Consider the following 15,002-nt stretch of genomic DNA (forward strand, 5'->3'; position numbering starts at 1 on the left):
GGGCACTTCAGCGGCGGGTCCCTGAACGGAAGGGCCCCCAGCCGCCGAATTACCGCCGAAGACCGGGTTGCACTTCGGCGGCAGGTCCCGCTTCGGCGGTAATGCGATGGCGGGGGGTCCTTCTGCCCTGGAGCAGAAGGACGTCCCCGCCAGCGAAGACCGGGAGCGGAAGAAGCTCCTGGGCCCGGCCCCGCAAGAGTTTTCTGGGGCCCCCGAGCGAGTGAAGGACCCCACTTCAGGGGCCCCGAAAAACTCTCGTGGGGGCCCCTGCGGGGCCCGTGGCCTGGGGCAAATTGCCCCTCTTGCCCCCCCTCTGGGCGGCCCTGCCTAGGACTGCAGCAATAGCCCAAGCTCCCTCATGGGGACCCAGGCACAACCCATACAAGAGGCCAGCAAACAGCCTCTCCCCTCTGCATGGCATCAGACCCAGAGGTACCGGTGCAGAGCTTGCCTGTGAATGTTGGAAGAGCACTTGATTTTAATCTTTGGTTCTCACTAATAAGACAAGCCACGTGAAATTCCCCAACCCAACCCTCCGTTCAAACTGAGTGAGTTTGGTTAAGCAGAAGCCAGAGGCTGTAATGTTCTCCTGAAACCTCTTTACACTTTCTCTACCCAGATCCTACCCCTGAAAAAGCCCTCAGATGTCAACACCTGGAAATGCACAATAAAGAGATTCAGGCAGAGTGACGATGCTCGATTGTTTGCCACAGTACCCCAACACATACTGCTCAATGAGGTGAAACCTGCCCCCTTGCTCTGTTCCGTTACTGCAATACGCTGCAGTGGGTTACATGTTGCTTATTAAGCATGTAATAATTTCAGAAGGAATATAGTGGGCACACATTGTTAGGCCAGAGTTCTCTCTCATGTCACAGGCTGCTGTGTGGATGGAGAATATTTCTGTGAATGAGCTGTTTGCTGTTACGAAGTGTGTCGATTATATGGTCATGTAGGTTTTACGCACACACCCATTGACCTTGCAAGTCTGTATTTTTAACTACATTGCAGAGTAACTCTTGCATGTCACTTTTTTGCTAGCAGGGAACTTTATGGGCCTTGCCTGGGGAAGTGAACATACGAAGATTGCTTGCAGGGTGTGGGCCACAGCCTATTGGGAGCAGCTCCCTTGAATAGGGTATGAGTCTCAATGATCTTCCAGGCACTGCTTATTTCTACCTTTGCATGTATCTTCACAAATTTCAGGGAGCAGAGTTAAGGTCATGTGAGTAGGATGAATGAGGGGAGAGGATTGGATGGTGAGGGGGCTGAGTGGGGTAGGCACTGGCTTGGCTGTTCATTTCCAGAGTTTCTAGCATAATGGTGTCAAATTTAGAGTAATATTGCACTGGGGAGTCTGCTGGGCCCCCCTAAACCACACTTCCAGCCTTAATTCTTTCTTGAGCAAAGTTTTATGGTTGGAAGCACTTGCCCTAGGTTTGCTTTGTCTGCCTCCCGCAAATGCCCCGCTCACCCCCAACCACACATACAGCACCACCCCGTGGCCTCCAGCAGAAAAATAACCTGTCTGGATTTCATTACCCCTTCAGTTCTCTGGCTGCATTATGCAAGAGATCAAACTAGGTCTGCCTGGGCTGAAGGATCTTCGGCGCCGTTAGCAGCACATGACTGAGGAGTGTGTTTCATGAGACAGCCTGGGGAATATCAATAATCCGTATGACATGCAATGTCAGGACAAAAAGATGATTTTGAAATATTTCAGTCCCAGGTCTATTTGCCCGGCTGACCCCACCCTCAGCAACCACAGCATCTGAGCAGCTTAACCCACCACCTTTTATGGATCTACTGAACAACAGGGCAGGGCGGGGCAGGGCTCACGCCCCATTTCACAGAGGGAAAACAGAGGCACAGAGAGTAGCTGAAAGTCTGTGGCAGAGCTGGGAATTGAACCCACGTCTCCCACAGTTGGTTAGTGCTCTAACCACTAGACCATACTTCCTCTCCCCAAGAGCCCTGTGGAGTGAATTGTGACTTGCGGCCCCATGCATGAGGAGCAGACCAGACTGAGGCAGTCTGACCACTGACTGGCCATGTGACCTGGGCAAGCCACGTCCCTGCTCTGTGCCTCAGTTTCCCCCACCTTTGGGAGCTATGGACAAGAAGGGCTGGGTGTCGTTCTTATGTGAGTGACTTTAGAATGCTTGCTGGATTGGTGCCCAAGCCCCAGCACGGCTGGAATATCTGTCCGATATCATTTGATTAGACACAGAAGAGGCTAAATGCTACTCTATCCTGCCCCTGGGCAGTCCATGAGGGTCAGTGGGTGCAAAGGAGAGCAGAATGAGGCCCACTAACCTCTGCCAGCCAGAAGCTCAGCAGAGCAGGGCTGCCAGGCCCCACCCCCGCACCTAGGAGTGAATCCCCCTTTGAGTTTGCTCCTCCTGGCTTCCCTCCCCCACAACACCTGAGGAATTATTTCCCGGTCCTGTCTTGCTCCTCCACCAAGGGAACAGACTGTGGCATCACAGCCAATGCAGCTTGTGCAATGGTTTCCCTACACTGGCTGTGATTAAGTGACATCAACTTCCCAAAGCAATTATGGAGCCAGCACAGGGCATCTCCTGGAGCTACTCCAGGGGCCATGGGTCTGCATTCGAATCAGGCAATCAGCGAGCTCTCTGCCCTGGGAGTCCATGGGGAATGAGCACAAGAAAAACCACTGGATCCGAACTCTTGAGCCCCCTGGAATGGATTCTGCTCCCCCCACGCTTGCTGTCCCACACCCTGCCGGGCTGGGCTGCTCCAGCCAAAGCAGCTTTCTCTTCGCTTTAGATCAAAAAGCAGAAAATTCCCCATGCGATTGCCTGGAAGCTGCTGCCTCCTTCGACTGGAGGAGAAGGAGAAGATGAAGCCAAGAAAACCCGGCCTCTTTCCCCATAGCATCAGTCCCCTGGACTGTGCTGGGGGCAGCCCGAGTCATCAGGGCTCCCATATGGAGGTGCAGTTAGCTGGCTGGGGAGGCACTGGGCAGGCCGCAGTGCCGGGAGCTGCCTGCTGGGGTAGGGGGAGAGCTGGGAGCCAGGATTTCCTGGGTTCTCTCCCCAGCTCTGGGAGGGGGAGGGGATTTGAGAGGCTGGGGGCCAGGACTCCTGGGAGTCTGGGATCTATCCCCATCTCTTGCTTGGGGAGTGTAGTCTAGTGGTTACAGCAGGGGCCTGGGCACCAGGACTCCTTGGTTCCAGTACTTAGGAAGGTAACATCTACATATATGCAACATCCTTCTCCTCTGCCAGGCAGGGCTGAGCCTAGTGAAGTGGCTGCTGGGCAGGCAGGTGGCCACCTCGTGGTTTTCGCTCAGGGAATCAAAGCACCATGGCCCAGCACCGCGATGCTCCATCATGCCATCTGTGCCACGTGCCACGACCCCCTGCCACCTGGAGGCCATTCCATGCCCTGGGCTGAAGCCGTGGCTGCATCATTCCGCTATGCTGGAGATCAGTCTGTGCCCTCACTGCCTGGAAGCTGCTCTCAGGGGTGCAGGGCTAGGACCCGTGGACTATAGGTAAGAGACGCAGCTTGCTGCCCATCCCAGAGCAATGTACAACCTCCACCAGTTGACCAAGCCAGGGAGCCATGATCTGCCTTGGGTGACGCATTGTGACGAAGTGGGACTGTTTTTATGTTTCCTCTGAATACTGTGTGGGTGCCTCAGTTTCCCCTATGCATTTCTTAAGTCTCTAGGTGGTGAGGTAAAGGCCAGTGTGCATAAATCACTGACACTGTGTCTCCTGGCAACAAATGGCCAGGACCCTTCCCCCGTACAAGGGGATAGCTAAAGGTGATCAAAGAGATCAGGTGACCTCCTGGCCCAGGAAAGAGACAAAGGCCAGAAAGGAGGGGCTGGAGGGAGTTTCAGTTTGGAGCTGGCTGGGGACGGGAAGTGAGGGCAGACGGGGTTGTGTGGCTCGCTGGGCCACAGAATGGACCCAGCTGAGGGGTCCTGTTCTCTGTACCTACAAGCTCTGTTTTAGACCGTGTTCCTGTCATCTAATAAAACTCTGTTTTACTGGCTGGCTGAGAGTCACGTCTGACTGTGAAGTAGGGGCGCAGGACCCTGTGGCTTCCCCAGGATCCCGCCTGGGCAGACTCGCTGTGGGAAGCGCATGGAGTGGCAGAGGATGCTGAATGCTCCAAGGTCAGACCCAGGGAAGTGGAAGCTGTGTGAGCTGCTTTCCCTGAAGACAGTCTGCTCCTGACTGGCTTTGCGGAGAGCAGTTCCAAAGCATTGTCCAGGGACTCCCTGATAACTGGTCCTTAGCCAGGCAGGGAAGGCTCAGGGCATGCTGCCAGCTTCTCACTCTGTGCCCAGCTGTGTCCTTAGTCACAGGAGTCAACAGCTTCTCAGCATGCCATGTGTGGCTGAGTGGGTGACTGAACTGCCCCTAGAGGATAGAATCACTGCCCATTCCCAAAGAAACCCTGCTGCAAGATCTGTGAGCACTTATTAGCCCTCCGCCAAGACTAATGGCCTATCGCAGTCATTAAAAAAATTCTGTGATCCTGTAAGTGCTAATCCCAGTGTCCTGGTCAAACCACATTCCAGTTCTGCCTCCTTGGTGGGGAAGATTTTCTTCACTCCCCTCCCCCTGAAAAAAAACCACTTGCCCCCTCTCCATTGAGTAGTGTTGTTCCACATTTTGATGGTAGGTGGGTCTGTGGGGGGATAGTGAAATAGAAGGGTATGTATAGGGATGGACAGATGGATGGAAGTGTGTGTGTGTACAGGGAGGGATGGGTGGATGAGTGTGTGTGTACGGGGATGTATAGGTGTGTGTGTAGGGGGATGGATGGGTGGATGGGTGTGTGTGTAGGGGGATGGATGGATGGATATGTGTGTGTGGATGTGTGTATATGGATGCATGGATGTGTGGTGTGTATGGGGATGGACGGGTGTGTGTGTGTATGGGGATAGATGGATGGATGGGTGGACGAGGGTGTATGTATGGGGATGGATAGATGGACTTTGATATAATTCCCTAGAGAAATGGAAGATCTCATTACTGATTGACCAGAATAACACGCATTCCATCAAGCAGGTAACGCCTGTGTGGGCACCACAGCAATGCAGAGTGCAGAATAATCCAGCTAGGTGACCCTTGTTCTCCCATGAGAACAGAGGAGTGAGGCGTCACACACACCTCCCATTCCAGTCACAGGTTTCCTGGAAGGTGGTGGGACACCCCTGAGACATTGCTCCTTTCCGAGACAGTGCTGTTCCCACAGGATGCGCTCCCTGCTCCCCACTGGCCAAAGGACGCACGCTGTCCCTTTAAAGCAAACTCCAGCGCGGCTGTGGCTGGCTGGCGGGGCTCGGGCCGGTGCCAGCCGGCGAACTGCTGTACACTTGAAAGGCTGTAAAAGTGTTTTACGGGATCGGGTGACAGGCAAAACAGAAGTCAGCTGGGAAGGCTATAGTCCTGCCCCCTCACCCCAGAGCCCACACGAGCTGCTGGTTGTCAAGGCCAGCACTGGGTGCAACTGTGAACCCAGCATGCTTAAAAACGCCTCCCTCTGGGCCTGGGACAGACCCCTCGATGAACCTCCTGCAGTGGGGGAAGCAGGAGGAAGGGTATCAAGGCCAGCAAGGCAGTACATGGCGTTGCTGGATGGGAGGTTGGAGACTGCGGGCGATGGCTGTGGTGGGGGGCAACCCGTCTCCCCTGCAGGTGTCCTGGCTCTACCCTACAAGCCCTGCCCACTATCTAGCCCTCACCCCCACAGCATTACCCCTCCTGCTTTGCCCCTGCAGCCCCCTTCTCTGCCTCTACTCTGCACTCTCCCAGCCCCAAAAGCCTCAGGACCAGCCGTCTCTGCCTTCCCCAGGGGCCTGCCACCAGATCGGGGAAGGAGAATGATGGGACAGGGGGACACTGTAGACAGCAGGGGGTGTTGCAGGGAGTTAAGCTACTCCCCCTCCGCCTCCCCCCACACACCTGCTCAGACCCTAGATCTGCCGGAATCAGCCCCTGGGGACCCAGTTATCTTGCCCAAACAGCCTTTTCCAAACTGGACACTCCAGCTCACGGCTGGGAGTGCTGGGGCCCTCTGTTCCCTCCAGCCCCCTCACCATCCCAGCCCCTCATTACTACAGCACTGTCAGAGAGAGGGGTGGCACTGAGATGGGGGAGCAACAAGCAGAGCCTATATCCATCACAGAGCTCACTCCTGGGCCTGTCTCCGTCCCATTCCCCCAAGCCCGGCTCAGGATCTGCCTAGGGAAGTGTTGACGCTGGGAAAGCCGGTCACTTTCCTGACACTTAACTGCATTGTACAGCCCTGAAGGCTGGAGCACCTGGCTCTGACATCTCTGTCTCAGCCCCCAGGAGGGCCTGGTAGCCCCAGTCTGACCCTGGATTCTGTGCCCCTGCCCCAACACACACCCCATCCAGCCAACAGGCACTCAACTCAAAGTGCTGTGCATGGGGCACTTGCATTGCGCAGCCAGGGAAACTGAGACATGGAGTGGGGCAGTGACTGCTCAGGCTCACACAGGAAGCAGGACAGAGCTGGAAATTCAAACCAGGTCTCCTCAGTCTCTGTCCCCTGCGCACACACCGCCTCCAAGAGCCGGGAATAGAACCCAGGAGTCCTGACGTCCAGCCCAACCCCCCTCTAACCACTGCACCACACAGCCTCGCCGTCGCTCCCCTTGCACCCCCCAGGATCCCTACGTCCGCTGCTCCCCGCAGCGTCCACCGCCCCGCAGGAGTAGGAAACCAGCGGCTCTGCGGAAAGGCTCTGTCCGCAGGACCTGCTCCGAGCGCTGCCTCTGCGCCAGGGCCGGCCGGCCGGCACCCACTGCCCGCCTGAGGGACCCCAAGAGGGCTGCAGCAAAGGGAGAACGCCCGGCCCGGGCCCTCCCCGGCGCCCCGGATCGGGGCTGCGCCTCCCGCCTGTGGCCGCCTCTCGGGCAGGCAGCGCTGCAAAGCCCGCGTGGACGGGGAAGGAGGAGACCACCAACCTGACTCGCCGCGGGCCCCCGGGGGCCCGAACTCAGGGGAGCAGAGGCGGGCTCCGGCTCGGGGCGCTAGACTGAGCCGGCAGGACGCAGCTGGAGTCCCCGGCAGCCCTGCGCTCGGCACCACGCGGCGCCTCTCCTCGGACCCGGCCTGCGCCTCCGCGGCGACTGCTGCTGCTGGCTCCAACCCCGGGGACCGGCGGGGCCAAGGGGAGGGGAGCGCCCAGCGCAGCCACAGGCAGGGCGGCTCCCTCCCGGCGCTTAAAGGGGGCGCTGCCCGGCCCGCAGGCTGCAGGGGCGGAGGGGGAAACGCTCCCTGGGCAGTGGGCTGCGGCCCCGCCGAGCTACGCGGGCGAAGAACCAGGGCTGTAAAGTTAGGGCGTGCGCACCTCCCTGCTGTCCCAGGGCACCCCTAGCGCCACCTCCTGCTGTACCCCATTGCATCCCCACATCCCTCATCGTACCCTCATCGCACCCCCTGCACCCCAGCTCCCCTCCTGCTGTGACCCATTGCATCCCCACACCCCTCATCGCCCCCGCACCCCCTAGCGCCCCTTCCTGCTGTACCCCATTGCACCCCCACACCCCTCATCGCACCCCCTGCACCCCCTAGCGCCCCCTCCTGCTGTACCCCATTGCACCCCCTGCTCCCCCCAGCGCCCCTCCTGCTGTACCCCATTGCACCCCCACACCCTCGTCGCACCCCCTGCACCCCCTAGCGCCCCCTCCTGCTGTACCCCATTGCACCCCCTGCTCCCCCCAGCGCCCCTCCTGCTGTACCCCATTGCACCCCCACACCCCATATCGCACCCCCTGCTCTCCCCAGCGCCCCCTCCTGCTGTACCCCGTTGCACCCCCACACCCTCGTCGCGCCCCCTGCTCCCCCCAGCATCCCTCCTGCTGTACCCCATTGCACCCCCACACCCCTCATCGTACCCTCAGCGCACCCCCACATTCCTCATCATACCCCCTCCTTCACCCCCAGGGCACCCCAGCATACCCCACAGCCCTCATCGTACCTCCAGGGAACCCTCCAGTGCACCACACATCTCTTGTACCCCCATGGAACCCCCCAGTGCATCCCTCCTCCTGCACCCCAGCACACTCTCACACTCCTCAGCAACCCTCAGCACACACCTCTGTACCCCTAGTGCACCTCCACACCCTCATCGACCCCCAGTGCACCCCCAAGGCACCCTCAGTGCACACCTCCTCCTGCACCCCCACACGCCACATTGTACCCCCAGCGCACCCCTAACACCCCTCCTCCTGTACCTGCAGAGCACCTCCTGTCCTCATACACACATCCAGCATGCACACATAGCTCATCATCATACACATCCACACACCCTACACCCCAACACCTCCTTGCACCCTCATCATGCACTCCCAAGACCTATCCACCTCATACATAGCCCTCCCCCACACACATCCCCAGCATGCAGCTCCTCCCAGACACAGATCCCGCACACCCCTGCTACACTCCATCCCACACAACCCTCCCACCTCTCTCACCTCCCAGCCCCTGTGCACAGCCATGCTCCCGCCAGCAGGGCCCCTCACACACCAAGGCCCTGACCCCTGCATTTGCTCCTGCCCTTATCTTGGGAAGTGAGAGGGGTGGGAAAGGGGCTCAGGGCCCATTTGACACCCCATGGGCTGCGAGTGGCTCACTCCTTGGCTCTGGGAAGCACCTGACCACTGCAACCAGCATTTTGCCCAAGGCGGGAGCTGACCTTCCCCCACCCTGCCTGCCACAGCATCCTGCAGAACCGGTTGTTTGCTGGTGCCCCAGGGGCTGGCAGCCGCCCCTCCGCACAGCCACGGCTGCCCACAGAGCCACCACGGTCCAGCCCCCTCCTTGGCCAAGCCCCATGGCTGTGCCTGGGGCTCCCTGCGTGGTCCTTGGGGGAAGGAAGGGGTGACAGGCAAAGAGAGGGGCCCAGTCTTGTCTCCTCCCATGAACTTCAGAGTGGCGGCCAGAGACTCCTTGGAGCATGGCCAGGCCCCTGGGTTGTGTGCCACCTTTGCCCTGAGTCCTTGCCTCCCCCGGATCTTCCGGGATGTGTGTGGGCCGAAATGGCTCTGGCAGGCCTGCAGCTGCGGGACGGAGCCATCCAAGTGTGGTGACCTTAAGCACATCTCTATTCCCCATGCACGCCTTGGCCTCTTCCCACTCCTCTCCCTGCCTGCACCCTCCTTCAGACTGATGAGGAACCGCCCTGGAGCCACTACCTCTAGCCATCCAGGGCAGGGACAGGACACCTTTTCCCAGTGCTTAATTTGTGCCAAGCCTGAGCCCCAGCACCTCTAGGCCTGGCAGGTCAGAGCCCCGGCGCCTCTGGGCCTGGCAGGTCAAAGCCCCAGCGCCTCTGGGCCTGGCAGTTCAGAGCCCCGGTATCTCAGGGCCTGGTAGGTCAAAGCCCCAGTACCTCTGGGCCTGGCAGTTCAGAGCCACGGCGCCTCTGGGCCTAGCAGTTCAGAGCCCCGGCGCCTCTGGGCCTGGCAGGTCAGAACCCTGGCACCTCAGGGCCTGGTAGTTCAGAGCCCCGGCACCTCAGGGCCTGGTAGGTCAGAGCCCCGGCGCCCCTGGACTTGGCAGGTCAGAGCCCCAGCACCTCTGGACTTGGCAAGTCAGAGCCCTGGCGCCTCCAAGCCTGGCAGGTCAGCGCCCCGGCACCTCTGGGCCTGGTAGCTCAGAGCCCTGGCACCTCAGGGCCTGGCGGGTCAGAGCCCCGGCGCCTCTGGGCTTATGTTAGTTATGAAAGTAAAAAAATTGCTTGAGCCCCAGCCCCTATTTCATTACAAATTAAGTTCTGCCCTTTCCCCATCCCACCCCCACTGCACAGCCACTCACTGAACGCCTCCTTCAGTTCTGGTCCCCTTCACTGCAGCTCCCATGTGGGGTAGGCACAGGCCTGAGTCTGATTAAAACGCTCAAACTCTGGTCTTGATCTAGGGCCAGACATTTTGCCCTATGTGTGTGTGGGGGGGAACAGAGACTCCATCTTTGGAGAAGCTGCAGATCTGGGCTTCACAGGCAGATGCCGCGTAAGCGTCTTGGTGGGTTTCTGTTTCCCTTCCTCTCCGAGACACGGCTTTTCCCCAGGCTGCGGGGCGCTGGCCTTTGGGGCTGTTGTTCCATGGGTTCACCCATGGGGGGCACTGGGGATTCAGCAGCTGGGTGGGAATTTGTTGAGTGGCGGGGCTGAGTGTATGGGGGTGGGGGCTCAGATCCATCCAATCCATCTGCTGCACAGAATTAGCGCAGTCTCAGCCCAGGCCAGGCTGTGCAGATGGGGCTGCTGGCAGGACACAGGAGCATCAGCAGAGCTGGGCAGAAGCCCAGGATGGGAATAGGCTGATGCAGTGAGGACATTTTCCCTGGAGATTGGCCTCTCAGCTCATGGACACTCCATGCTGCCTGTAGGATCCCCTGCAATGCCAGTGGCTGTATGGCTGTGCCCAATGCCGTGCACCCAATCCTGGGGCACAGCAGCTGTCCACCTCCATCCCCGAGTCCGCAGGCAAGGAGCCCAAGGAGCTCAGTGCCTCCTGATTGCTCTCCCGAGCCAAAGAAGGAAGGCGGGAGAAGCCCTCTAGCGATGCCAGAGGATAGAGATTGTCCTACTGAGCTGGGAGGATGCTCTGTGGCTCTCCACCCCGTCTGCAGGTGCAGAAATATGGGAGGCAAATGGTCCCTGTTTGTTGGGAGACACCAGGAGCTCGGTCCCATTTCCTCTGGTTGGCTCCTGCAAGGGCTGGTTTGGAGAGTGGGGATTGAACCTGGAACCTCCAGTCACTACAACATGAGCTGGCAAGCTAAGGCCCCCAGCGATGGCCCGGCAGAGCACCTATATATCCAGTGGGGTACATATGCAGCAGAGCCAGCGTGCGCAAAGGCGACATAGAATGCATGGAGGAGCCTGCTCAGGTGCAGTGATTTCATGGGGGAGGGGTGTCACAGATTCCACGGACCAAGGCATTGGCCATTGGCTTAGAGGTAGATGATGGAATCCGTCAGCCTCCTCCTTGCTCAGCTGTGGCCCAGCTGCCTGGCTTTGGCCCAGCCAAAGGAAAACAAAATTCTTTTGATGCTTCTAATTTTCCACCCGGCGCTGCCAAGAATAGCAAGTGCCGTGCAGTGGATGGTGCTGTGCACTTCCCACCTTTCTGCATGTCTCACGGCCAGCTGGGGGCTGCTGGGTCACATCGATACCTCTGCACTCACCCCTTGGCCACTGGCATTGCCAAGCTGGCGCTGCACTCTAAGGGAAACATGGGCTAGGGGATGGGAAAACTACGAATGGGGGGCAGGGTGGAAGCAGCTGTGCAGGCAGATCTGTCCTCTGGATTGGGGCAGTTCCTTGCATGCTCAGGAAGGGGCTAGCAAAGATGGGGAGTGGGGTTCAAATCTAAGCCCTGCTCAGCAATCGCCATGAAGTCATTGCAACATGCCAACTTCCAGGGGCCTGGGTGACCTGAGTCGGGAGTCCTGGTCCATCCTTTCCCAGGCCACTGGTCCCCTTCCACCCACGGAGGGGTCCTCCCAGGCCAGCCAGGCGAGGGGAGCTGATGGTGGCCTTGCGCTCAAGGGGTATGTAGCAGGCTCCGTCTCCAAGGCTGCCAGGCTCCAAGGCTCCAAGGCTGGCGCTGGCCCAGAGCTCAACAAGAACCAAGTGATGGGATGATGGCAGTGCCTATGCCCAAGCTGCTCCTGGCATGGCATCTGCTTGCCCTGCTGTCGCTCCCAGAATGACACCAGCCATGGTGCTACCTGCCAGCTGGTCAGGCCTTTTAGGTTGCCCAGGAGCCAGGAAAGCTATCTGATGCCCAGGGAATTGGGTAGTCAGGGGGAGGTGGTGTAGCTGTGGGGTAGAGGAAGGGCAGATGGGAGCCCCTGGGGAACCGTCCCATTGCCTGGAGCCCCATGCTCCCAGCCTGCCCTAGCAGAGAGAAGAGTGGAGTGGGAGCTGCCGCATATCTGCTTGCTGAGTGCTGGGGTCCTGTTGTTCGGAGCAAGGAGTAAACACTTCTCGCCAGCGCTTTGGGCCCGGTGGGAGCAGTGAGCATTGGCTGAGCTGTGTTTTGGCTGCTGGCTGGCATGTCCCCAGCTGAAGGTCTCAGCCTGTCGCAGAGGCTCCTCTGGGGAGAGGCCAAGGCCAGCACTGAGCAAACACATCGCTTGGATTTCTCCCTAGCACCCGCGAAGGTCCATCAGACCCATGCCCAAGGCTGGTTCCTCATGGCACCTCCTCCACAGGCCAGAACAGTCCCCCTGGGGACCCCACAGCATGACCAACCCCCCATTAGAGAGAGCTATGCATTGCACATTGTCCCACCATCCCCTCACTCCCAGTCATAACCCCGCGTCTCAACAGCCCTTCTTCCACCTTCCAAAACAGCCCGGGATCTGCCTTCCTCCCTCAGGCTTCTTCTGCATAGAAAGTACCCCACAAATAGCCCGATTGCAACTGGCAGTTCCCAGTCCGGGTTTGTACAGCTCCACATACAATGGGATTCCAGAGCTTCTCGGTGTTATAGCAATACAAGCTAATAACTCGGCCAGGGCCTCATTGCACCAGCCCCTGGCCCAAAGAGCTCTCCAGCTAGCCAGACAAGACAAAACCAGCATGGAAGAAAGGCGATGTCTCTTTATCTCCCCCCGTTGCCCACCACATCCACAGGCTGTCATGCATCTCATCGCCTCCAGGGGGCAAAAGACTCTGGAAAGCATGACCAAATGCACCATCAAAAGTCCCTCCAGGTTGTGGAAATTTTGCATCTGAATTGAGAAACTAAGGAAAAGAACAGCCTGGGCTTTGCAATTGTCCTTGCATCAAAAAAAAATAAAATCTCAGGGCCCAGCGTGAGCCACATGGGAAAGAAAGAAAGAGAAAGTTCATTAGATCTGGGCAAGAATTCTCCAGCCAAACTTTTTGACACAACATTTTTTTTTGCAAAGCCAGAAATTTTCACAAAAATTGTTAATTTTTGTCAAATCTTCCATGTCTCTCTCCCCCTGCAAACTGCAGCTGTTTGAGGTTGTAGCAATTGAAGCACAGTTGGAGGTTTCCGGGTTTTCAACAAAAACTTGAAACATTTCTAAAATATTTTAAAAAGAAAATGACCAAAAAACCTCCACAGTGTTTCAGATGATTTTTGTTTTTTTGGCAGGTAAACAATTCTCATTTCCCCACCGGTTCTGCTAGCCCTGGCCTGACTCGGGGAGCTGGCGGTTTATAAGTGAGGGAGGGTGCTCTGGCATCAGGGGGCTTTAAGAGAGGGAAGATTACAGGCCACGCCAGTGGTTTTTACCACCTGTAAGACTACAAGAAAGCCACCATGTTGGTACCAGCTGTGTGCCCACTGCCCACCGGATATGTGACCGAGGTGCCCGGACGTGCTCACCCTGCCCCTCTGTGATCTGGCCCAGAGAGCTGCCTGCTTTACTCAGCAGCGAAGCCAGCCATACCTCACGAGTGAAAGTCCACAGCCCTGTCACCGCAGCACTTCCGGATGGCTGGGTGGGGAGGTCCGGGAGTCGATCAGGGAGTAGGGTTGGTGTGTGTCTGCCTGGCACGGCAGCGGGCACAGACAGGGGATATGGGGGGTGTGCCGGCAGCGTTGCCCATGGCTGGCTGCCTGTGTCAGATGGCCGGGATACCCAGGTGGCACTGCAGGGGAGGGACGTTATCGCTTCTCCTCACCCACGCCCTCCCGCCCTGGTTTGTTTGTTTAAACAAGGAGTTCCCAGGGTGTGTGCGGACACATAACCCTTTCACTGCTGGCCCAGCGGGGAGCATGCTGGACCCACCAGGGTCCCAGGCCCAGCCCCATTCTGATTGGGGACATGCCCACTGCAGGCCCTTCTGCAACTACTCAGCCTGGGCAAAGGTGTTGGGAGACCCCTAGTGGTGACAACAGGCAGCCCAGGCTGCGAGCAGGAGAGCCCAGGAGAACCACAGCTCTTTCTGTCCAGCAGCTGCTGCAAAGAACCTGCATGATCAGTGTCTTCTCCTCGGTGCCCTGTGCTCCCTGTCCGCCTGCCTGTCTGCTCCTGCACACTCCAGCCATAGGTTGTGAGCTCTTCATTATATGTGGTGTCCAGCACCCGGTACCTTGGGGCCTGGTCTGGGAGGGTGCTCCTGGGTATTCCTGCCATGCAAATAATAATGGCATCCAGTCCATTTCATCCAGCGCCAGACATGCCAGGGCCGCACTGACTGGGACTTCTGCAGGGACTGGACCTGAGATCGCGGGATCTCAAAGGACAAGTCTCTCCTTCTTGAGCTAAACAGCCACGTCCATTATCTTGGGTGCAGCAGGAGACTCCCAGATTCTATAGCCACTAGAGAGGGGCAGCAACCCACACGGGTTAATCTGGGTCCCGCTGGCACAGATTATCCCCCACAGGGGCCAGGCCCGCCACGGATGTGCTGGACAGCGCTGGGTAGGCTCCCTGATTTTGGGAACGCCTCTCTCAGAGAAGCCCTAAGACCCGGGGCTCCTCAGCGTCTCAGCTCCTGCTGCTCAGCAGCAGTGTCTAGACTCGCACTGCTCAGCAGATGGCGGTTTCCGCAGCAATCCAGCCGTGCCGGCCAAGGTAGATGCAGTAGTGAGTCCTGCCAAGGGCATGGGAGGCTGGGCAGATAGGGCAGCAGCTGTCAGACAACGGCTTGGATGGTGCAATATCCCGTGGCCTGGCATCATCCCGAGCAGAGAGCACTGACCCAAGGCCAAGAAAACAGCACATGTGTGGCTCACAGACTGGGGTCTCTGCGCAGCCTGTCTACGCTCGTCCCTGAGACAGGATATCTCTGTGGAAGTTCCCATCTTGCTCATCATTGGAGATTCCTCGCCTCAACCTCCTTGGTGCACTGGACGCCTTCTCCTGGCTCCAGCAGGCCTGTCCCCTAGTGTGCAGAGCCAGAGCAGCCAAAATTGATGGGCATGAGCATCTCCTCTGGGCACCATCCCAGATGCTCCCTGGGTGCTTGCCCATGTCTCATTTCATCGGCTC

General features: G+C 58.3%; 1 protein-coding gene across 3 annotated transcripts in view; it reads right to left on the reverse strand.

Annotated features, from left to right (window-relative positions):
* SEMA3B (semaphorin 3B) overlaps positions 1-13,609 on the reverse strand; it is a 45,292-nt gene extending 31,683 nt beyond the window's left edge. For 2 of the 3 annotated variants that reach the window (XM_050958653.1, XM_050958652.1), the window contains exon 1: positions 6,983-7,089. The gene's annotated coding sequence lies outside the window, so the exon portion shown is untranslated. Of the gene's footprint in view, positions 1-6,982; positions 7,090-13,454 lie in introns of those variants that run through there. The other variant, XM_050958654.1, reaches the window with a different exon arrangement.
* Positions 13,610-15,002: the final 1,393 nt, after the last annotated feature.

The sequence above is a fragment of the Gopherus flavomarginatus genome, chromosome 6, assembly GCF_025201925.1.
Source record: "Gopherus flavomarginatus isolate rGopFla2 chromosome 6, rGopFla2.mat.asm, whole genome shotgun sequence".
Lineage (NCBI taxonomy): Eukaryota > Metazoa > Chordata > Testudines > Testudinidae > Gopherus > Gopherus flavomarginatus.